Genomic DNA, 23,065 nt, shown 5'->3' with positions numbered 1-23,065 from the left:
TTACAGAAAAGCAGATGGGAATTTAGAAGAATGGAATGTCCTGAGCCAGTGGCTGGAAGGAATACCACAGAAGCACTTTCACAGCTAGAAATACATCTTCAGTCCTGTTTAACATCTTTGTTGGTGACATGGGCGGTGGCATTGAGTGCACCCTCAGCAGGTTTTCTGACAACACCAAGCTGTCGTGCAGCAGACATGGTGCAGAGAAGGGATCCATCCAGAGGGACCTGGGCAGGCTGCAGAGGTGAGCCCAAGCCATCCTCATGAGGTTCAACAAGACCAAGTGGAAGGTCCTGCAGCTGGGTCAGGGCAATCCCAAGCACTGATACAGGCTGGGGAGGGACTGGCTGGAGAGCAGCCCTGAAAAAAGGCCTTGGGGGTGCTGGGGGATGAGAAGCTCAACAGGAGCCAGCAGTGAGCACTTGCAGCCCAGAGAGCCAAGCAGAGCCTGGGCTGCAGCAAGAGAAGTGTGGCCAGCAGGGCCAGCGAAGAGAGACTGAGACCGCTGTGGCTATTTAGTCTTGAGAAGAGAAGACTGAGAGGGGATCTGATCAATGTCCATAAATATCTGAGGGGTGGGTGTCAAATGGAGGGGTCCAGGCTCCTTTGGGTGGTTCACAGTGATAAGACAAGGAACAATGGGTTCAAACTTGAACAGAGAAGGTTTCAGCTCAACATGAGGAGAAACTTCTTTACAGGGAGGGTGACAGAGCCCTGGAGCAGGCTGCCCAGGGAGGTTGTGGAGTCTCCTTCTCTGGAGACTTTCAAACCCCACCTGGATGCATTCCTGTGCAGACTACCCCAAGTGATCCTGCTCTGGCAGGGGGGTTGGACCTGGTGATATCTTTAGGTCCCTTCCAACCTCTGATATACTGTGATTCTCCCCCTCTGCTCCACTCTGGTGAGACCCCCACCTGGAGCACTATGTCCAGTTCTGGAGCCCCTATTACAAGAAGGATCTGGAGGTGCTGGAAGGTGTCCAGTGAAGGGCCATGAGGATGAGCAGAGGGTTGGAGCTCCTCTGCTATGGAGACAGACTGAGAGAGTTGGGGTTGTTCAGTCTGGAGAAGGGAAGACTCCAAGGAGACCTTCTTGTGGCCTTCCAGTATCTGAAGGGGGCTACAAGAAAGCTGGGGAGGGACTTTTGAGGGTTTCAGGGAGTGATAGGACTGGAGGGAATGAATCCAAGCTAGAGGAAGGGAGCTTTAGATTAGATGTTGGGAAGAAGTTCTTCCCCATGAGGGTGGTGAGACACTGGCACAGGTTGCCCAGGGAGGTGGTGGAAGCCTCATCCCTGGAGGTTTTAAGGACAGGCTGGATGTGGCTGTGAGCAACCTGATGTAGTGTGAGGTGTCCCTGGCCATGGCAGGGGGGTTGGAACTGGCTGATCCTTGAGGTCCCTTCCAACCCTGACAATTCTATGATTCTGCTGTCTGTTTCTAGAGCAGAGTGAGTGCTGGCACTGAGAAATCCTGTTTTCAGATCCATAGCAGCTATCCCTGGTCATACTCTACAAACAAAACTATCCTCAGTTCTGCTCTTACTGGCACTGTAATTCCTTATGAAACAAATCATTAACCAAAGCTACAGTGAGTTATAGATCATCATAGTTACAAACAGCTGCTTCTGAGGAGAATCATCTCATTAAAGGTGGGGATCAAGAAGCTTCCACTTCTTAAGAGTGAGTTTGAAGTGAATGGAGTCGGATCAGATTTGTTACCAACAGACAACGTAGCCTCTGCTTTCTGGAAGGAGTGGTTACTCCCTTCATGAATTACCATTTTGTCATCTTAACTAATCTGATTCTTTTGGTTCAAGATGAGCTGTCTTCTGTAGCTGATTGAAACAGGAAAAGGGCATTTCAGACCTGATAGCAGAGGGAACTTTGGTATTTTTACAGTGAGCTAATTTACTGCCACGATGCATCTGTCTGTATGTAGCCTTGAATCTCTGACAGCAAAGGAATGGAGAGGAGGTAAATTTCATTGAAGGTCCCTCAGTGAAAATGTCTGCTGCAGCATTCTGTCAACTGACCCAAAGGTCTTGTGTCTGGGATGCCTCAGCTGACAGGGAAATGCTCTCATCTCCAGCAAGAGCTGAGATTGTGCACTTTAAAGGTAAAAAACCAAGCCAATAAGAAACAGAAAATTGGAGATCTAAACACTTCTGTTATTTGCAGATGAAATGTGTACAAATAGACAGCTAAAGACCTTTGAGCAATCCCAAAACTTTTCTTTAGATACACACTTTCTCTAGCTGTATGTTATTGCCCAAAAAAAACAAGATTAGTTTTTCTCACTCAGAAACTGGCTTCCACCATTAGTCTTGCAAAGTGCTTCCAGCAGGTTTAGTCAACAATGCATTAATATTACACAATTAGCAGCAAACAGCTTTTGTCTAGAATACATTCAGTTAAAGAACTCTTGTGGCTTTATCATGATGCTATTTTTGTTTTGGGTTGGTTTCGCTTTTGTTAAAAAGCTTAAGATCGTTACACTTAGTGATGTAAAACTTAGCTCTCAGTAAATAGAAGGCTTGAAGTCACAGGATCACAGGATGTTAGGGTTTGGAAGGGGCCTCTGGAGATCTTCAAGTCCAACCCCTCTGCCAGAGCAGGACCAGAGAATCTAGCACAGGTCACACAGGAACACATCCAGACAGGGCTGGAAAGTCTCCAGAGAAGGAGACTCCACAACCTCTCTGGGCAGCCTGTTCCAGTGCTCTGTGAGCCTCACAGTGGAGTAGTTCCTCCTCATGTTGAGGTGGAACCTCCTGTGCTGTAGTTTCCATCCATTGCCCCTTGTCCCATCCCAGGGTGCAATTGAGCAGAGCCTGTCCCCTCCCTCTTGATCCCCAGCCCTCAGATATTTATAAACATTGATTAGATCCCCTCTCAGTCTTCTCTCCAGTCCAGGGAAAGAATACTAGGGAGAAGCAGCACCTATCTCATTAAATTTGTTTCAGCTTAGTTTAATTTATTTAATATTATAAATACCTTTGTAATGAATCTATCAAGCCATAAATTCCAAGCTAACCTGGGAGGTTTATATATATATATATATATATATATACACAAATATATATTTTTACATATAAAAGGCTTATTGCTAATTAGTAAAGATATTAAGTATCTTTATGGGTACTTGTACATGTTTAATATTGCATGCAGATATATGTATAACTGCCAGAGTAGTTGTGACTCTGGCAGTTTCTCATTGCTTTTTTCTTTTTCCCCCTCTGTGGCTCATACATTTGCAGCTTTCTAGCCTAGTTTTTGTGGGTCACAAAATTTTTAATCTAATGAACTGTTTAGCATGTGGATTGCCTGACCCTTACCAGGTGAATAAAATGTGAGATGCTTTCTTTTATACTTTAGTGTCTAAATTGTATTAGCTAATATGCTTAAAGGTATGTGGTAAATCAGGGGAAAGGAAAATGTCTCATGTCCCTCCATCAAATTATGCAATGTTAGGAATGATTTTAAGATGTGTACACTTTAAAGCTCTTAGAGGAAGGTCATAACAAAACCTGTGCCAGTTCTCAGGAGGGATTAAAATTTTGCTTTGAAGGCCAGTTTTGGAGAATTAATTCCCTATCAGGTAGGTCTTTCAACACGAGGAATTTCTTGGGTCCTGTCACTGAAGCAAAACAATATCTGAGTGTCTCAGTTTTAGGCAATTTTCTGAAGCTAAACTTTACCTTCTCTACTTGTTGGAATAGGCACACCCCCTGAATCTCTGGGAGGAAAAGCCTTTTGAACTATTTTGTTTCTGTTGGTACAACTCCCTTCCTGTTGCTATTCATAACTATGAATATAATAACTCTTAAAAAAAAATCAAACTAAAGAAACAGCCATTGGGCATTGCCTTCAGGTTTTCTTTTTTTCCAAAGCACTCATTATTTTAATCATCTTTGATAATAAATCTTCTTGTCAGGTATCTTTCAATACTATAGAGGAGGTTTACAGTGCAGAAGGCTCCAATGCCTCTTCTGTGGTAGGTGTGCATCACATACACAGTGGAGATAAGCTGTGGCTGCTGCTCTGCTAAGTACAGATCATCTTGCCCTTATTGTCTAAAATCACAGAGTGAACTTTGTCAAAGTCTACTAATTAATTGTTTTTAACAGTCAAACATGAGTTTTACAGCACTTTTCAGGTTTTCCAGCCACTTGTCACTTCTTGGCTACATGAGTTTTGGAAATGTTTCATGAAACTCTGAATGCAGGAGATTCTTCCAAAGCAGATTTAACAAACTTCTGTTTATGCCTCATTTAAAAAAAAAATATCACACTTCAGTGAATACTTTAAGTGTGATTACCTTGGTGGTAGCAAGCATGAGATTCATAGAATCATAGAATCAACAAGGTTGGAAAAGACCTCAGAGATCATCAAGTGCAACCTATCACCCAGCACCTCAAACTAACTAAACCGTGGCTTCAAGTGCCACGTCCAATGCTTTTTTGAACAGAATGGGTTCAAACCCCTAGAAAAGTGATAGGATTGTGTTTGCTGGGGGCTTGTTTTGTTTGTTTGGCTGGTTTTTATTTAAAAAAAAAACAAAGCAAAGAAATGCAACTGGTCTGAAACACTCAGGACCAGAGCCTTAAACACGTTGCAGAATGCACTGCTCATAACCCAGCATTTTCCAGCTGCTGCAGATAGACACTTCTAAGAATAGTGTAGTGTTTTAAATCCTACCCAGCCAACTGTGTGGGGAATTTTTAGCAGGGCTCTGAGAACCAGCTTCAGTTGTGCAGTTTGGTTGTGTTTCATTAAGCGAAACCAAATATCCCATAAGGAGGGCCAAATCCTGTGGAATGTAGCAAACCCCACATGGGTGGTGTGCTGTCCATACTAAGATAAACTGTATGACATATTCCTCTGATCCTTCTTTTCTGGTGCTGTTGGAGAGTACAAGGAGAACGGTAGTGGTGATTGGGTCTAATAGGCCTCAGCAGGACTGCAGAGCCAAATTAAGGCCTTGCAGATGTTTTTGTGAATGCTTAGTATGAGGTATGATTGCTCTGAGCACAAGGGTTGCTGGTGGAAGCCTTGAAAATATGGATGGTCTGGTCTGGGAGACAGAGCTGAAGCAAGAATTCCTTAAATAAAAACCTTTCTTCTGGAGCTGGAGCTGGCAGGGGGTGCAGGGACAAGTCTGGAGGCGGTGAAGCCATTCAGCAAGTTCCCCTAATGACCAGCCTGTTGATGGCAGACTGAAGAATGGGATCTTGTGTAGGTTACATCAGTTGATTCCTTTCTCCTGAGGCATGGGCAGAGTGCTCACCCTGCTCCCAGTGAAGCTGCCTGACCAGCCTGTGCCTGTAGCAAGGTCTACCCTGTGCACTGCAGCTCAGGTGTTCTGCAAGATGGGATGGACCTTATCAGGTAGCTCTCAGCACAACAAAGAGAAATGAATGTCTGCTTTCTCCACCCACACTTCCAGTCACATTTTCCAGCCACTTTCCTTCCTGTGCCTACCCTGTGAACCAATTGAATTTGCTAATCTTTCAGGAAAACAATTAACCCCTCCCTTTAGAATCAAACCTAACCCCCCAAATCCATGAGTGTCTGCTATGCTAGTGAGATGAACAGGCTCAGTGGGAGAAAGATGGAGGAAATGTGACTCTCCTGGCAGGAGTGAGCACCTTGAATATTCTGTTCAGCTTTGGGCACCTCAATCCCAGAAGATGTGGAGGTGCTGGAGCCAGTGCAGAGGAGGGCAAGGAAGCTGTGAAGGGCCTGGAGAATAAATCTGATGAAGAGAGACTGAGGGAGCTGGGGATGGTTAGTTTGAAAAAGAGGAGGCTGAGGGCAGACCTCCTGGCTCTCTACAACTACCTGAAAGGACCTTGTGGAGAGGCTGGTGCTGGTCTCTTCTCACAGGTGATTAGCGATAGAACAAGAGGGAATGGCCTCAAGCTGAAGCAGGGCAGGTTTAGACTGGACAGTAGGAAGAATTTTTTCCCATCAAGAGTGGTCAGGGATTGGAATGTGCTGCCCAGGGAGGTGGTGGAGTCCCCAAGCCTGGATGTGTTTCAAGGTGGTTTGGATGTGGTGCTTGGGGATCTGGTTTAGGGGTGACCCTTGTAGAGTAGGGTTCTGGGTTGGACTTGGTGGTGCTGAGGGACTTTTCCAATCTGAATGTTTCTGTGATTCTGTGAGTTACTATGTGAACTCAGCCATCTCGCAGGCCTCAGGCTTCCCTTCCTGCAGTGGTCCAGGGAGCACGAGAGAGACCTTATACTGGTGTGTATAACAAACATGTACAGTGAGCTGTTTATCTGATCCTTGAAAGCACCATGACAACACCATGAGCTCACGCTCTGGCAATCCTTCCCGAGCTTCCACGCAGGCAGTGTTCTGCACTGTGGGAGGATAAAAAACGCCCCACGTACAGTTCTGCTTTGCGCAAGCCTTTCCAAGTGTTAATGGAAAAAAACACACCGTAGGATTGTGAAAAACTTTATTGTTAGGAGAGCTGATAAGATTATTTATGGCAGATAACATGTTGTAAACACAAGCCTATTTTCTTCAGTGAAGAAGGCCTTGGGGTTTTTTTGTTTGGTTGGTTTGTTTTTTTTATGAGGAGTTTGCTGTTTGGAAGCAGTAGCTGAGAAAACCCTCTCCACGTGTCAGTCGTTCACACTGTTAATTTCAGCTGTCCCCTGTTTGTTTTCAGTGCTGGGTAGGTCATCTGAATAACAGGGGGACTCTAACTGAAGGGCTGAAGCCTGCTGAGTGGAGTGCCAAGCAATGCAGTGCAAGCAGCTGAAGCTGAATAGTCATCTGGATGCCTGTGAGAGTATGTCACCAACTTGTATTTTAAAACAGATTCAGCTATTTCACTCCGGCCTCTCATAGCACTGTATATTTACTTAACCCCTTTACCTTAATGTGGTGATTATTAACTAGGAGCAAAAAAAACAAAAAAACCAAACCAAACCCCCCCCCCCCAAAAAAACCCCAAACCCCTTGCTATAATATGGTTTCCTTTATTTTTCTTATAAGATTTGATTTGATTGTCAGGATTTCAGACTTGTTTCACAGTTATATTTCCTTACCTGAAAAGCAATATTATCTTCCTTCTTTTCACCTGAATCTGAAGCAGATCCTCTGAGTGATATTATACTGTTTGCTTGGCATACACTTAGGTGAAATTACATGAGAAGTTTGAACTGAGGTAATGGCTGTGGCACTAAGAAGAGCTGTCCTGCTTCTCTCTCCTGGACATGTGTTTTCCACATCTTACTTGGCTGGCTGCTCACTGAATCCACTTGCTAAGCTGTCAGGAAACTAACCAAGCAAAGAGGTGACTATTGCTGAGCTAATGAGTCAAGTCATTACCCAGAGGAGTCTGGTGAGAGGCAAAATGTGTTAGAGGAAGAGGACAGAGGGTGAAACTGTGACTGCTGGAAAATCCAAAGAAGGGAGAAAGAGCAGGGGAAGAGAAGGGAGGAATAGGAAGGAAGGGAAGTGGTGGTAAGTTGTTAGATAAACTAAATCATGAAATGCACTTTTGCAGACTATTTAATACATTGTGGGGAAACATTTTGGTTTTCTTCTGCCTGAAGGCTTAATAGGGCCTTCTGAGCACTGTTGGCAGATCAAAGGTTAATAGCTTATTACCATAGATAAGGCAAAAATCTGGCTGCAAGTTGTATGAAAGAGTATTTTGGTAATTAAAAAGAAAGCTCTGTTCTTGTCATATCTTCTCAGATGTGAACAAGTCCATTCCCCAGTGACATCAGGAAAGCCAAGCTAATCTGCAACTGGTGGTACTGATTACTTAGGTATAATTTCTGAAGAGTGTCTTGGGAAGTTTCTCTCCAGCCTAGCAAGCAGGATCCTTGGTTGGGTGGGAGATCCATTATGGTCTTTATAGACTTCTGACTGCCCAAACACACCTGGAGACTGATAGCCTGTAAAGGCTGAAGCTGGATGCTGTTTTAACTATTTTGTCAGACCAATTTAAAATTTGAAAGTATGACCTTGGCATTCAGCCTGTAGGTGTAATGACTGTTTGAGAAAGGTTTTGATGCCTACTGTTGATCTGGGAAAGGGGCTTGTCAGGTAGCTCTGCATTTCACAAACTGTTTTAATGGCTTGCTGTGAAAGGGGATCTAGCTATATTGTCAGACTTGCAGCTGATGCAGTCAGGAGCCTTAAATAAGGTGGTTCTTGGGGTTTGGATTAGGAATTTATTCCATTATTTCTTGCTTATAATCTTCACTGTATTGGACACAATTAATTTTGATGCTTGAAGGAAAAGTCAGGGGTGCTTCAGTTGTCCAATCAGGAGCCTTAAAGAAGGTGGTTCTTTGGGTTTGGATTAGAAATTTAATCCTTATTTCTTGCTTATAATCTTCACTGGACTGGACACAATTAATTTTAATGTTTGAAGGAAAAGTCAGGGGTGCTTCAGCTATTCAAGGGAACTGCAAACATCCTTTAATTTAGTTGGTCTGTACTCTTTGCCTAATGCAGCTCAGGACTGCAATCAAAAACTATTACCTTTTGGCTGCTGAGTGTTTGTATGACAGCTTTTATATTCTCTGTTTTCAGTGGACTGTCAGCAATGGCAGAAGAAAGAAGGAATGAGTAGCACACACAGTAAGCTGTCCTCTCACTGAAGGAACAGCACCACTTCAGGGTAAGTGTCAACATCTTTTCACATAGTTTACACTTCAAACACCAGTAAAAATTGTTAGTGAATCATACATGTAGATTTTTTTTTCCTTTCTGCTGACAATCAAGAATGTTTTTTATTTAAATACCATTTCTTCAGCTGTATGAAGCATATGCTAATATAGGTAGGGTCATGTTAGTACTTGATTCTCTTTGGAAACAGCCAGTTTTGTTGGCATTGCTTGGAATATGTTGCAGCTCAGAAATGGAAGAATGAACATTGCACAGATCAAACAACTTCCACAACACCAATTTACACCTTCAGCTGGCAGTGGAAAGCACTTTTAGGGATCTAAAGATCTATCTGAAGGAAATGAGAGCTTAAAGACAGCTGAAGGTTCATAGCTCTCTTTAGTCCCAAGAAATGCCCTACCTCAACATAATATTCTGAAGTGATGATTTTTTTGCCAGTTTGAGTGCATGGAATTTATTTCATGGTTGCCAGTTTCATTTCATGTGTGTTGGTCGTATCTAGAGACCTTCATGCCTTTGACCCACATAGGTATATTTCTTGTGTTATCTCCTAGCCTCTGCTTTGGGGGATACCTGTTCTTGGCAGAGGCAGCAAGTAGCTTTTGGCTTGGCTTGACTTGGCTTCAGAGAACTACAGACACAAATTCCCCTTATTGGGAGAGCTGATTGCTGGCTTTCTGAAGCTAGTGGAAACAATTTTTAAAGATATGTCAGTAAATTGTTAAGAAGTGCAATATAGGTCAAAAAGAGCACAACTTCTACACACTGACCAGAACTCTTGGTTGCATTTCGCTTAGTTTGGTTATGTTCAGGTAAAGACACTGGGAGGTGAAAAATAGGTGTGTTGGGCATTTTCAGAGTTGTGTGAGCGCACCAGCTGGGTTGTCCAAATCTGATTTAATACTGCCAACTGTGTGCCACAATATGCAATTTAGCCATTAGGATTGACAGTGCTCGGAGTGGAATAGTTTAGTGGCTTCTGTTAAGGGTGCTGAAAGCAAATCCCCTTCCCAGTCCTTATTCTTTTAATTGCAGCCTTTAGCCTTCATCACCTTACCATTATGACTGCTTCAGCAGACCTGACAGCAACACCTGTCAGCTTTCACCAAACTGAGAGTGTCTGCTTTCCAAACATCCTTGTGTGACCCACAGCTTCTTCCACCTCCTCCTCCTGCTTTTGCTAGATATTATCCTAATCCTCAGTCTTTCTCCTATCCTATATTAATCCTATAAATCCTGAGCAAATCTGTCTACCTCTGCCAGTGTTTGGTGGGGAAGGTCCGGGGTGACAGCTCTGTGTGCACACTCTGCAGTCAAAACTGACCACAGTTTGAATCCCCCAGTTTAATTGTCCCTAACCTAAGCAATTACAAAACACTCAAAGCAGCTTAAGTGCTCACAGGACGTTCTGAATGGTCCTTTAAGTTGTGTATAATGCTTGCTCTGTAGGACTGTCTTTCAGCCAGTGAAATTTAAATGCCAGTTTTGGAAACAACAAGGGAACTTTGAAAAGATCATGAGCATGACTGAAGCAGTTGGAATTTTATTCTGGTTACACAGACCTTTCAAAGAGGAATGTGAATCAGCCAAAACGTCTTGGCTCTTGATTCTTGTTTCTCTGCTAGAAAATTATTTTAAACTCTTTAATGAACTTTTCCTTGGGAGTGCTGCTTCACCTGTGGTTTTCTGATTCCTGTAGGTAAAGCTCTGGGTAGTACAGCTGTCAGAAACATTTGGTATAAAAGGCAAATATACTAGAGACTGCCACAGATCCTCCTGTGATAACCCAGTGTTTTCTGTTCTGTTCCCCTCAGCCATACACTGTGATCTGCATCACCTGAATGAATCCTACAATTATTAGATTCTGCAATCTATTAACCTAGGTTATCTTCTTAGGCTTTTTCATAGAATCATAGACTGCTCCAGGCTGGAAGGGACCTCCAAAGGTCATCCAGTCTGACCTCCCTGCAGTCAGCAGGGACATCCCCAACCAGATCAGGCTGCTCAGGGCCTCGTTGAGGCTCACCTTGAATATCTCCAGGGAAGGAGCCTCAACCACCTCCTTGGGCAACCTGTTCCAGTATTCCACCACCCTCACAGTGAAGAGCTACTTCCTGATATCCAATCTAAATCTGCTCTGCTCTAGTTTGAAGCCATTGTCCCTCATCCTGTCCCTGCAGGCCTTTGCAAACAGTCTCTCTGCAGCCTTCCTGTAGCCCCCTTCAGGTACTGGCAGGCTGCTATTAGGTCTCCCTGGAGCCTCCTCTCCTCCAGGCTGAACACCCCCAGCTCCCTCAGCCTGTCCTTGTAGCAGTGCTGCTCCAACCCCCAGTCATTCTTGTGGCCCTCCTCTGGACCTGCTGCATCAGGTCCATGTCCTTCCTTCCTTTGCTTGTTAGCTTTGCTGTTGTTGGGGTGCTTTTTTGTTTGTTTGGTTTTTAATTTAGTTTTTCCCTCATTTACTTACTTGACCTTTTGAATGGTTAGTCAATGACCTTTTTTTGTCTGATTTACAGGAGCGCTCCTAACTAGCAAGAATGGTGACTAATTTATAGTTACCTCTACAGAGGTTGGTGCTGCTCTCTTCTCACAGGTGATTAGCGATAGAACAAGAGGGAACAGCCTCAAGCTGCAGCAGGGCAGGTTTAGACTGGACAGTAGGAAGAATTTATTCCCAGCAAGAGTGGTCAGGGATTGGAATGTGCTGCCCAGGGAGGTGGTGGAGTCCCCAAGCCTGGATGTGTTTCAAGGTGGTTTGGGTGTGGTGCTTGGGGATCTGGTTTAGGGGTGAGCCTTGTAGAGTAGGGTTCTGGGTTGGACTTGGTGATCCTGAGGGACTTTTCCAACCTGAGTGTTTCTGTGTGATTCTATTATCTAGATACCCTCAGTTTCAGACATGAGAGTGGGATAAGAATTAGTTTAATTCTTTGGTTTGTACATCTATGAGTATTCAATTAATTTGCCACTCAATAATTCTAAATAAATGGATCCTCCTGAGTAATGAGAAGGTTTACAACAATTAGTGAATAAGGTGCTGTCTCTTTCCATGTGGATGTGGGGTGATTAATAAACAGTTTGAGATCTGTCATGCATTCTCATTTATCTGTAGGATAAATCAGTGGTCTGCCTGGGTTAATCCTCAGCACTTTAGGAGTTGACAGAGGGGCTCTGATGGCATCTGCCTCCAATCTTACAAATTACAAAACATTTAGATTTGCCTAATGGGGCGTTTTGGGGTTGTTTTTCCTTTGAAACTCTGGTTTGCAAGGCTCCAGTTGTAAGGAAGCATTATGTAGGAACAGATGAAGATCTCTCTTTCCCTTTGGGCTTCTGCATATTGTGAAGAATCTTAATTAGCATGTTTCTTTTTTTTTTTTTTTCTTTTTTCTCTGACAGCAATGCCTACACATTGCAGTGGCCCTCTGCACTTTAGAAATGACACATTGCTCCATAGATGTTTGGTAGAAAGTTCTGACAAATGATATTACTCTCTGAATGAACTGCTGTGATATTTGAAGACAGCAATGTCTGCTTCTACGAAATCATAAAGCCTTGGCTGTGGTTTCTCTCCTTTGCAGATGTCATTTTCTCTTGAACAGAGAGGAATGATTTTTTCTTAGCCATTCTTCAGCACAACAAGTAGAAATGTGGTCTTCAATGAAAGTAATTAATTTAATCTGTAGCATATACTGCAGTTTTGAATTCCTGAGAGGAAATGTGTGTTGTTATTAAAAGAGGTAGATGGTATGAGCCAGGTGATTTTTGGCTTGCCAGTCTAACATCTTTAGTTCCAGGGCAAAGTGTTGGGCAGTCTGATCTAATAATGCATTAAAGGAAAGTGATTTAGTGAATACTAATACATGGGAAATAAATCCTGTCGCTCTTTGGCGTTACTTCTCAGAAAGGTGATGGAGTAAATATTTTCATTGACACCTTCCCTAGAAACCAAATTTACATAAAGTCTTCTCAAGAACACAGAGACTGAGAGTGAAGAAGGAAAGCTGTCAGTTCACTGGTGTGGGGTGATGTGGAACGCTTACAGAGTGTTTGCTCATCATCTTCAGTATTGTCAAAAGCAGGGTCATATGTTTAGGAAGGATCAAATTCCTCAAGCTCACATGCTGAAGAGATCTTGGGAGTTATGCTGAACAGTCAGATGAATATTAACTCTGATAGCAACCCTGTAGCTAAAGCAGCTGGTGTTCTAAAGAGATTTAAAGCTCCTCTGTATTGGGGAATGAACACAAGTGTGGGGGGAATAGATTCTCCAATATTGGTGGCAATGTTTTGAAAGGAATGCTAAAACCTGACTGGAAGAAGAATGAGAGAAGGATTTAAAAGAAACTATATTCTGCAGAAGGAGCTTCATTTATTAATTATAAAGTCAGGTGATTCTTTAAAAATGCTTTATAAGCACTGGAAAAGGCTGCCCAGGGGGGTTGGGGAGTCTCCTTCTCTGGAGATATCCAAAACCTGCCTGGCTGTGTTCCTGTGTGACCTGCTCTAGGTGCTCCTGCTCTGGCAGGGGGGTTGGACTGGATGAGCTTTGGAGGTCTCTTCCAGACACTAATGTTCTGTGATTCTGTGACAATTTTAAAAGATTTCTTTATGTTTTTTTTTTTTTCAATTTTCTTCTGACTTCTCAAATTACCTGAAGAATTTTTTTTTTTTAAAAGATATACCACCTTATTTGGTGTTTATCACAGGTAGGTGGTGGTTTTGGCAGGTTGCTGTCAGTAATTATAATAGAACCTGCAGTCCTACTATACCGGGTACAAAAAATATTTTCTGTTTTTGACATTTGTTGTGACAGTTGCTTGCAACCTTCCTCTTGGAACTTTGTACATTTTAAGATGTCTTTAATAATCCAGAGCCAGTGGTTTTTCAAACGGGGACTGGATTTGCTCTGGGGTTTGTTTTGGTGGTCTTCAGAATGAAAGTATAAGGACTGTGTCTTTTCAGTGTCCTTTTGCAGGAGAAGAGAAGTGAAACAGCTGCTCGATTCCTGATTAAAAATCTGGGAGTCACAAGCAAGTGCTCACTGAAGTATGAGCTGCTTTCTGTTGCAATGTGCTGCTGTGCCTTACTGGTCTCCATAACTTTCTTTTCAGAAATTATTTTGAATGGCATGGACCCAGCAGCAGGCTAATATACCATAGGCATCATTAGCAAATGTGATTTGCCCTTGAACAGTCTCCTACAGTAATCATTTTATGCCATTACCATTCTTTTTCAGCAAGCTGCACTCACTGAAAGTAACTTATTCCTGCTGGTTTGCCAAGGAAGGTCCTGTCATGTGATTTAGTACCTCTTAAAAATGCCTCTGTGTGGCTTGGCTGACTTCTCAATTCTTTGCATGCTGAGACTGAGTATACCAGGCTGACTGTCTGCACAGCGGGCTACAGTTCACATCTCATCTTAGTGCTCTTTCTAAATCAGCAGCCAGACTGATGTTATGCATTAGCAGATTACAGCACTTGGTCTGGTGATGAGAAGTGGCTCTTTTTCACCCTGGGGGGTTGGAAGCTGAGCCAGGGACTGCCATCAAATTTTTCTACAGTCACAGATTGTGCAGGAGTCCCTGGTTGGTTTCGATACACAGCAGAAAATGCAACCAGTAAGCAGAGCTTCTGGTAAATCCTGTGGCCCCTTGCATTCAGGCTTCCCTTGCAGATCAGCCTGATAGCACAAGATGAACTACCTGGGAGGCATCATACTTCTCTCACTTGGCAGAAGCACCATTTCTGTGTTGCTGCAGGTCCTCTGCTATGAGGACAGAGAGTTGGGGCTGTTCAGACTGGAGAGGAGAAGGCTCTGAGGAGACCTTCTTGTGGCCTTCCAGTATCTGAAGGGGCCTACAAGAAAGCTGGGGAGGGACTTTTGAGGGTGTCAGGGAGTGATAGGACTGGAGGGAATAGATCCAAGCTAGAGGAGGGGAGATTTAGATAAGACATTAGGAAGAAGTTCTTCCTAACTTCCTGAGGGTGGTGAGGCAGTGGAAGAGGTTGTCCAGGGAGGTGGTGGAAGCCTCATCCCTGGAGGTTTTTGCAGCCAGGCTGGATGTGGCTGTGAGCAACCTGCTGTAGTGTGAGGTGTCCCTGCCCATGGCAGGGGGGTTGGAACTGGATGATCCTTGAGGTCCCTTCCAACCCTAATAATTCTGTGATAATTCCTCCTTCATTCACAGCACTGACCACCAACAGAACACAGTCTGTGTGGAGTATGTTGTGCTCATGTCATACTAGGTGTTTTACAAACACTTGGGCAGGTGATGATGCCAATGGTGAGCTTATTACCTAAGGAAACAACAGAAAGCTCCATAAAAGTCTTGGCTTCGAATCTGTGATGCTTTGTATGTGCTACCTGTTCTGATAACATTAGAGATCACTTCTATACCAGGCAAAGTGCACTGATAGAAACCCTAACCTTAGAAACCCTAACCTTCCACACCCTTAACTTTAGATGTAGCTACACCACTCATTTTTAAACTCAGCTGCCTGTATTTATTCTTGACTGTAGCCTGGTTTATGATATTTATAGTACTGGGGTTTGGATTTTTTTTTTTTCCCTAACAATACCTTTCAGTTTGGGAAAGGTGTATAGAATATTTTACTGCCTGAAAGGTTAAAAAGTTTTGTGGGAAAAAGTGTGGCATATTGGGTCATGGTCATGAACACAGAGAATGTGAGAGTAAGTCAATGTTTCTGTTGAGCAGTTCACAGGGGAGCAGAAAACTCTGTCTGGTAGTAGGATGTTTCTCTGGCCTGTAGTACTGACAATGAGCTAGAAGAATAGAAAATTAACCCCAGAAAGGATACTTAAGACCAGAACAAAATAGTAATTGGAAAAACATACAGGAAGCCTACTACTTGCTTTTGATTAATTTGATGTCATTGTGCTTTTGGTACCATGTCACTGACAAATGTGTAGATATGCCTTAGCACTTCTGGAAATAATCAAATAGACCATGCCTGAACTTCTGGAAGAGATCTTATTCTGAATATAACCTGAAGAACACATAAATCAGGGAAGAGATCATGAGGCTCAGAGATCATGCTGAACACTAGGAATATGTTAACTGATAGATGGCAAAGTAAGTTGCTGAAGAAACAGCGTTCACAGTCTATAGTTTGGCCTTTTGTTTGGCCATCAGCAGGTACCTAATAACAAAGCTTGAAAGCTCTTTGATCAGCAGTTCAACTCACACACTGGCAATGAGGCAAGGCTCTTGTTCAGCTGATCCCTCATGACAGATAAATTGAGTTACAGGACAGACATGGAACGGGAGTTGGTGTGGCATCAGTAAGAGCAGTAAAAAACTCTACCGACCACTGTTTATAGGAGAAACAAGAGCATGGGAAGGTTAACCAGCAGCACATCTAGTATTACTTGTTCAGCTGGAGTAAAGGCAGCATGTTCAAAAAAAGCAGCACAGAAACTGGCCTTGCTCCAGTGATCAACCTGCTAGGGCTTGTAGACCTCAGCTGTCTGCAGTGAGTGGATAGATTCTCCATGCCTCAGCAGATACTGAGCTGCTGGTGAAGAGGGCTGTGCTGTGTTCTGACATGCAGCTATGGGATAACACAGCAGCTTAGGCATGGAAACAACACAACAACACAGTCAGAGTGAATGAAACTTGGTGAGGACACCAAGTGCAATGTAAGAGGGAGTTCTCTCTCTTCTGAAGTCCTGAAATGATAATGATTCCTTCTGAGGACACCAGCAATTCCCTTTGCATGTTATTATTCTGCATGAAACTGACATTGCCAAGGAAGTGTCCATGACTGTCCATGACTCAGAGAATTCCCAGATGCGATCCTTCTAGCCTGCAGCACAGGCTCACAGGATGTTAGGGGTTGGAAGGGACCTCCAGAGACCATAGAGTCCAACCCTCCTGCCAGAGTAGGACCAGAGAATCCAGCACAGGTCACACAGGAGCACATCCAGACAGAGCTGGAAAGTCTCCAGAGAAGGAGACTCCACAACCTCTCTGGGCAGCCTGTTCCAGTGCTCCATGCCACTCATAGTGAAGAAGTTCCTCCTCATGTTGAGGTGGAACTTCCTGTGCTGTAGTTTACATCCCTTGCCCCTTGTCCTTTCACAGGGTGCAACTGAGCAGAGCCTGTCCCCTCCCTCTTGACCCCCAGCCCTCAGATATTTATAGACATTGATCAAATCCCCTCTCAGTCTTCTCCTCTCCAGACTAAACAGCCCCAAGGCTCTCAGTCTTTCCTCATCAGGCAGTGCTGCAGTCCCTTCAGCATCCTTGTAGCCCTCCCTTGGACTTTCTCCAGCAGATCCCTGTCCCTTTTGAACTGGGGAGCCCAGAACTGGATGCAGTATTCCAGGTGAGGTCTCAGCAGGGCAGAGTAGAGGAGGAGGAGAACCTCCCTGGCTCTGCTGGACACAGGGTGAAACTGATACAACACCACAATGTGGCTAAGTCTTAACTATATGGAACCTGGTCTGCAGTCCCTGCAGCCTGGTCCTCTCTGTCTGTTCAGCAGATATAGCCAAAGTCCCCCAGATCTGATGTGTACCCTTGACAGATCTGCTCCAGGCTGCTGCCAACACTGCACAGAGCCAGGCTGGCATTTGTCAGCCGTTCTAGGCACCGTCGACCAGTGTGAGGTTCCAAAGAGGTTTAGCACCCTGAGTTACAGTACAGTTTGTTCCTGTTGGTCAGGGCTGGGGGAAAGTAGCTTCAGTTGTTTGCAAAGATCAGATTGATCGTAGAAGGTTCTAGTTAAGTGATGCAATATCTTTATAACATTTGCTGGCATATTGCAAGCTTGGCCTGAAGGAGGGGCCAGCCAAACAGCTTAGCATTTAATTTGCACTGAGGGAGCTAGCCAAGAGAACATTACTCTTGTAATGCCCAAAACTGACTGGGAGTTAGAAGTGATTTTCAGTAGCATGTAGAAGGTAGATTTTGGCTTATTTATAGACTCCTGGGGGTAGTTTTCTAAAATAACACTTCCTGTGGATATCTTTCTGAAGACACACAATCTTTATCCCCATAGCATCCACTTTGGAAGGAAGACGGAGTATGATTGTCTGTTGTTTTGACAGATGCTGTAGAGCTATGCTAGGAGTAATAAACAACGTGGATCTGTCCTCTACCAGGGAGCCCTTGAAAAGCTCCATGTAGAGGGGAAATATTGCTTCCTACTGCAGTTCAATTCTCACCTCAAGGAAGGTAATTTCTGGATACTCTGTGAATCTTTTGGGAAGAAAGTGCTTATTTTGAAACAAACTCTTGTCCAGCAGATGAAGGGAGGTTCTCCTCCCCCTCTACTCTACCCTGCTGAGACCTCATCTTGAGTACTACATTCAGTTTTGGGCTCCCCAGTTTAGGAGGGGCAGGGAGCTGCTGGAGAAGGTCTAGCAGAGGGCTACGAGGATGATTAGGGGACTGGAGCACTGCCTGGTGAGGAGAGGCTGAGGGACCTGGGGCTGTTTAGTCTGGAAAAGAGAAGACTTAGAGGGGATTTAATAAATGTTTATAAATATCTGAGGGTTGGGGGTCAGGAGGGAGGGGACAGGCTCTGCTCACTTGCATCCCTTGAAAGGACAAGGGGCAATGGATGTAAGCTGCAGCACAGGAGGTTCCACCTCAACACAAGGGGGAACTTCTTTACTGTAAGGGTCACAGAGCACTGGAAGAGGCTCCTCAGAGGGGTTGTGGAATCTTCTTCTCTGGAGACTTTCAAGACCCATCTGGATGCATTCCTCTGTGACCTGGGCTAGATTGTATGGTCCTGCTCTGGTAGTGGGGTTGGACTTGATGATCTCTTTGGGTCCCTTCCAACCCCTGACATCCTGTGATCCTGTGAACTTAGACCCAAAAATTCCACCTAAGTGATGGACTGTGTCCATCTTTGTGTTCAGTTTTGCATGGATTATGGTCCATATCGCAAAGCAGCAGCCATATGTTATTAAAGATCCCTGATCTAATTCTTAAGTAAAGCAATATGTTGGTAGATAGATAGAGTTTAGTTTTGGTTTCACTGTGTAGAAGAGCATCTTGAAATACAAGGCATGGTTAAAAAAAAATATTATTCATCTCATTAAAAGGAATGGATTTTTTTTTTTCCTGAGCAATCCTAGTGCTTTAGTACCTTGAATTACTCTGCAGTACAATTAGGAGCAACTGCCAAGAACCTTTGATTTCTAGCTGCAGCATGAGGGCCAATGACAGTCAAGAAATACATCATGGTGGCTGTTCTGCAGCCAACTGGGAGTTATGCACTCCCTGCATTAGGGAAAAAAAGGAAACAATATCACCATGGTGTTTCCTGAGTCTTTTAGATTTAGTTTTTGGCTAATCAATCATTACAAAAGCAAACACCTCCAGATTAGGTCTTTGGGTACTTTTGAAGCCAGAGCAGCTCTATCTGCACTAAGTTCCAAGCCTATTCTTATAAAGGCTGTGCTGAACCCTACAGGAGAATCCCCTGTGGAGACCTGTTTCTCTCATGGGATGCAGGGTTTAGCAAGGCTTTTCATTATTCACTATGAGTCACCCTGATGTCATTTCAAAAGCTGCATCTGCAAAGCAGTGGTTTTGCCTTTCTCAGTTTTCATAACACATGAACAGATCTGATTAAAACAATGAGAAACTGTGCTCAGGCCCCTCAGTAGGCTGTGGCTTAATGAGGAGATGGGTCAGCCATGAGAAAGGTCATCTCACTTATAATGTTTTAGTTCCATTACTGCTTTTAAAGGACTCTTGATGTCCACAAGACTTCATAGGGTTTATTTTGCTATCACAGTGCTGCCTCTTTATCTCATTACCTCTGCTGTGTGTAAAAAGTCAGGTCAGGCCTGTTGTCTTTGCAGTCTTTGACCTAGGGTACAGCCAGTGTCATTAGCAGGGTAAAAAAAAAGTCTGTTCTCCTTTCCCCTCATTCTTAATGTAGGGACTGATTTTATCTACCTCTTAAGCTGATTCAAAAAGTAGTAGAAGTTGTTAACACAAATGTTTTGCATGATCCTGCCAGGATAAGCATAAGCCATGCTCAGATTTTTCCCTCTGGCTTCTTCATATTCGTTGTGATAGCTTTTTCCTTGGAGAAATAAACTTTTTCTGCACCCGATAATCCTTGTGTTAGACTTTCTCCAATACTCTGACTGATTAGCAAGTGATACTTCCATTTCAGTCGAACTGACTCGCATCACTTGCAACCTGTAGCATTTTACAAACACTTGGCAAACACTTCCAGTCTATGTGGCAGACAAATGCTTACCTTCAAGTACTTTTGGGAGGCCATCATAATGAAACTCTGATGGACAAACCCAGGCTTGGAGACAAACATTTGTTCCTTAGCTCTTCCACATAACAGCTGCTGTATTTTCCACCTTACTGTTTCCTCAGCTAGCATTGCCAACATTAGCTGTTTCCAGACTAATGGAAAATTTCTCCTGAGTGAAGCAAGTGAAGCCATCTATTTGAAAACGGAAAGCATTTGTAATCTTTACATACAAAGAAATAAGATCTTACCATAAATATAGAAGCAAAGCACCGTTTGTGCCCGGACCTCAAGCACATCTTTGAAATAACTGTGAGCTGGGAACACGTTTGGGAGTGTGAAAGAAGAGGAGTGCTCTACCATCCCATGAAATGCAAAAACATGTTCTTTTCTTTTGTTTCTTGAGGTGGCCTTTTGCAAAAGGAAATGCGGTAAAAAGGAAAAGAAGGCATTTAAGGAAGAAGTGCAGCTGTGGCCTAAATTGTTGGCCTGGCCTTATCACACTGGAGGTAATGGAAGATATATGGATTCACACCCAGATTCCAGTGCAGTCATCAGCAGAAACTTTAGAACTGAGCTCAGGGGCCACATGGCCACTTCCATGTGCAGCTGCCTCTGTCCTGATGTACTTGTAGTTGTTTGATCCTGCTCTCTCTACAAGAGTGGTCAGGTATTATGGATGCAACCACAGTAATGGAGATGTCTGTAACCTACCTAAGAGAGGCCTTGTGTAATTTCTATGAGAGGGATTCATCATCCTACATCTCTGGCCTTTTTTGCTCTGTACTCAGCACTTTCAGACTTCCCAAGACAGCATGACTGCTGCCTTCCTTATTTTTTTTCTGCAGCTGGAGAGTTGCATATTTATAACAGTATTCATCCAGGATACAATACTGATTTCTTGAATCGTGTCTCTGATTTACCTAGTGTATGGAATAGCCACCATTAAAGCAGCTTTGGCCATTCAGAAATGCCTCAGTTAGAACACAGAACTCCAGAAATGAAGCTGCAAGTAAATGGACATGTTAAAAATATTCCAACCTTATGTAAGCAGCTTTAAACACACTGGGTTTCATAGTTAAATATTAACATATTAGAATCATACAATTGTCAGGGTTGGAAGGGACCTCAAGGGTCATCCAGTTCTAACCCCCCTGCCATGCCCAGGGACACCTCACACTACAGCAAGTTGCTCACAGCCACATCCAGCCTGGCTGCAAAACCCTCCAGGGATGAGGCTTCCATCACCTCCCTGGGCAACCTGTGCCAGTGTCTCACCACTCTCATGGGGAAGAACTTCTTCCTAACATCCAACCTGAATCTACCCATTTCTAGTTTTGCTCCATTCTCCCCAGTCCTATCACTCCCTGACATCCTAAAAATTCCTTCCCCAGCTTTCTTGTAGCCCCCTTCAGATACTGGAAGGCCACAAGAAGGTCTCCTTGGAGCCTTCTCTTCTCCACACTGAACAACCCCAACTCTCTCAGTCTGTCCTCATAGCAGAGCAGCTCCAGCCTTCTGCTCATCCTCGTGGCCCTTCTCTGGACACCTTCCAGCACCTCCAGATCTTTCTTGTAACAGGGGCTCCAGAACTGGAGCTGCAGGTAAATGGACCTGTTAAAAATATTCCAACCTTTTGTAAGAAGCTTTAGACAGACTGAGCTTCATAGTTAAATATTAACATACTGTGATCTCTCTTAATGTATGTATATATGTCTCAAAGGGAGACCCTTTGTTCTGCAAACATGTAAAGAATAACTTAATTTGCATGTTTCAGTAGGCTATTTAATGGCTAGAAATGGTTGCTTTGTAGGAATAGTGTGTGACAAGTCATCCATCACTTGTTATCTGGTCTCCCAAGCAGACATTTTGAGAAGTCTTTCTTACATGTAATTGCCTGGAGATTGATATGATGTACTCATTGCTGGGATTTTTATTGCTGACCAAAGGTAAGTACAGTGTTACACAGTTAAGCCATGAAAATGTCAGATTTTTGCTCATGATTTAATTTGTCCAGAGGTCTATACTGACGTTTTCTTTCAAGGCATGGCTTGTCTAAAGTAGAAAACTGTATATGAATTTTAAACTGTCATCATAGCACCAGTGAGTTTTAGGTCATTTATACAACAATGAATCCATAAGCAAATATTTTTGAACCTGTTTGAACTGCTGCACACTCTTTAATGTTAGACTAATACTGTTACCACCTACTAAGCATGAGCCCTTCCTATGCTGGGAATATTTCTTATCAGATCTGAGTAATCTTCCTGTTGAAATATCTCTCAGTTCACAGGTGGAGTGGGAATCTCCCTAGTGAATGGCTAATACATAAGTGGTGCTAATTAGAGGTTTCCCTTTCATACTTGTTACTTGGGCAACTTGATTCTAAATTAGTAATCAGCATGGACAAAGGTACTTTAAGGTGTGCAAGAGTTAAATAGAATAAGAGAACTTTGCTGTCTCTAGGCCTGAGCAAAAGAAACTTTTCCAAAATGGTAGTAAGTGAAAGTTTGGTGCTGTAAGTAGAAAATTATGGCTAGAAAAAAACCTATAGCAAAACCTTCATAGTATCACAGGATCATAATATATCAGAAGCTGGAAGGGACCTCCAGAGATCATTGGGTCCAAACCCCCTGCCAAAAGCAGGATCACCCAGGGGAGTCTGCACAGGAATGCATCCAGGTGGGGTTTGAAAGTCTCCAGAGAAGGAGACTCCACAACCCCCCTGGGCAACCTGCTCCAGGGCTCTGTCACCCTCACTGGAAAGAAGTTTCTCCTCATGTTGAGGTGAAATCTTCTATGTTCAAGTTTGAACCCATTGTTCCTTGTCTTACTACTGTGCACCCCCCAAAAGAGCCTGGCCCCCTCCACTTGCCCCCCACCCCTCAGCTATTGATAGACATTGATCAGATCCCCTCTCAGCTTTCTCTTCTCCAGACTAAACAGCCCCAGGGCTCTCAGTCTCTCTTCACAGGGGAGATGCTCAAGGCCCCTAAGCATCCTTGGGACTCTCCCTTGGATTCTCTCCAGCAGTTCTCTGTCTCTCTTGAACTGGGGAGCCCCAGACTGGATGCAGTATTGCAGGTGTGTAGTACAGTATTTGCTAGGAATTACATTGTCTGTTGGCATGTATGGAAACATACAGCAGTGG

This window comes from Indicator indicator, chromosome 10, assembly GCF_027791375.1.
Source record: "Indicator indicator isolate 239-I01 chromosome 10, UM_Iind_1.1, whole genome shotgun sequence".
Classification (NCBI taxonomy): domain Eukaryota; kingdom Metazoa; phylum Chordata; class Aves; order Piciformes; family Indicatoridae; genus Indicator; species Indicator indicator.
The sequence above is the reverse complement of the archived record's forward strand: the minus strand, read 5'-3'. Positions refer to the sequence as shown.